The sequence below is a fragment of the Octopus bimaculoides genome, chromosome 12, assembly GCF_001194135.2.
Source record: "Octopus bimaculoides isolate UCB-OBI-ISO-001 chromosome 12, ASM119413v2, whole genome shotgun sequence".
NCBI classification, from domain to species: domain Eukaryota; kingdom Metazoa; phylum Mollusca; class Cephalopoda; order Octopoda; family Octopodidae; genus Octopus; species Octopus bimaculoides.
In genome coordinates, this window is record NC_068992.1 from 14,750,420 (window position 1) to 14,752,751 (window position 2,332).

The 2,332-nt window shown below is 36.3% G+C and overlaps 1 protein-coding gene across 2 annotated transcripts in view; it reads right to left on the minus strand.

Moving 5' to 3' along the window:
* Positions 1–2,332, minus strand: part of LOC106874489 (uncharacterized) — a 384,280-nt gene that overhangs the window by 28,223 nt on the left and 353,725 nt on the right. The gene's annotated exons all lie outside the window — the stretch shown is intronic.

The following is a 2,332-nucleotide window of genomic DNA, read 5'->3' on the forward strand; positions in this document are numbered from 1 at the left end:
GGCTGAAATATCTTTTATGTTAGGTCTGCTCATCCAGGGAATAACTGAGAATATCCAGGGAATATCTGGGACTAAATGATGACAAGTGCATCGACATGTCAAATAGTAAATATATTTTAAGTCAGGGGGGGGGGTCTGCAAACTATGGCCCACAACCTCGTTTCAGCAAAATCTTGTACAACTTAACTGAATATATAACTGCATGGCTGAGCGAATAAGATTTGGTAGCATGTACCATGCTTTTGCTAACTGCTTTTAGCGTTTATGTGGCTGTGAGAAAACTGAGGCATCCTCTCAGTTCCATCATTCTTGAGTAAGGGGGAAAATACATGATATAACACCTGGAGTGAGAGAGAGGGCTACTCAATGACCTGGTTGTGGCTCATTTACAGCCAAGTAGCTTGAGACAATGTGAAACGAAGTGCCTTACTCAAAGATACAATATACTGCCTGCACCAAGAATTGAACCCAGTACTTAATGATAATGAGCCAAACTAGCCTATCCACTGGGCCACACACCACTGAAACTGAATGCAGAAATGTATTTAGTAAGGCACTGTAAGGTATTGGTCATTCCATTGAGTTCTTTATTTCAGCTAGCTTTCAACTGCAATAATGAAACCAATAATTTATTAATTAACTAATTAACTAGTTATAATTAATCTTGTTAATTATGCCAATTATTATTATTGAAACCATCATTCAGACCAAAAACGATTTCTCTGCACTGGAGGCTAAATGGACAAAGCAATACTTAATTACTACACTTTGTACAGACTTATTGGTCTTAAATTTTGGCACAAGGCCAGCAGATTTGGGGGGAAGGGGGCTAGTCAATTACATGGACCCCAGTACTCAACTGGTACTTATTTTATCGACCCCCAAAAGGATGAAAAGCAAAGTCAACCTTGGCGAAATTTGAACTCAGAATGTAAAAATGGATGGAATGCTGCTAAGCATTTTTGCCTGGCATGTTAACGATTCTGCCTGCTCGTTATCTTGTTAATTTAGACATGTTGGTCACAAGTTCAGTGTGGGAGCAATGACTGACCTTTCCCTTATTGCTTTAACTCACAGTACCGAGTTCAAAATCTCCCTCAGGCTTGAAGAAAAGCAGTAGTTATGTGGTGGGGTGGGTATGTGCGGTAACATCACATCGCTGCATCCACCATCTGTTGGTGATTCCCTACTTCTGGTAGATGACCCCTTTGCACCGTTCAAGCGACAACCTTCCAGCTCAAGGGTCTCTTTTGGGTAGTCGTCACTGGTGAAGGTCTTGCAAAGCTGAAGTGCAAACCCCACCTCAACCTCTTTTAGCTACCTTTTATGATACAGAAGAAATGTTGGGTACATTCTTTGACATGTCAATCTCCACACATCACAAGAAGAAAACCATAGGGAATATCTCTTATGGATCTTTTCTGAAATTGTTGAATGTATACAAATTCTTCTGTAACGTCCAAACTGTTTAATGCAGTTGGAGAAAATTGCTTCTTTATGTAAAGTTAAATGCACAGGCTAATGTACACATGTGCACACACATATAAAGCACAAATATGTTGTATATAATGGATGGTAAGTGCTTACATCTGTATATTACAAATAGTGTTGGCTAAAATCTATAGATATATTCTATAGTTGAGTGATTCATTAATGAAATCTTTTATATATATATATATATAGGTTAGTTGAGTTAGAGGTTAAAGTAACTGTCTAAGGGATAGACGTATCCATTACTACCGGTATATTACCTATAGTTAACCATGGGCATACATATGCAAACATATTATGCTCATAGGTTATAGGTAAAGACAAGGATAAACATGGGTTTATCAAGAATCAAAATTTAAAGAAAACAGAAAATTGGGAAGTACTGATGAACAACAATTGACTTACATCATTTATTATTTATTAATTCAATACAAATAGACTGTACCTATCTAACAGCTGTTTCTGCTTCCAATGTTGTATGGTATTGCCATTGATATGCAAAAATATATAAAAAATATTAATCATATTTGGTAATAAAACCAATCTGAAACAAGGTGGCCATAATTAGAGACTACTGGTTGCAGTACACCCCAAAAAACGATTAATATTTTGACATATTTTTGCCTATCAATGGCAATACCATACAACATAGGAAGCAGAAACTGCTGTTAGATGGGATGCAGTCTACTTACGTTGAATTAATGAATAATAATTGATGTAAGTCAATTGTTGTTCATCAGTACTTCTCCATTTCCTGTTTTCTTTATATATATATGTGTGTGTGTGTGTGTTTATACATATGTATATATACATATGTATGTATATTTATATGTATGCATAT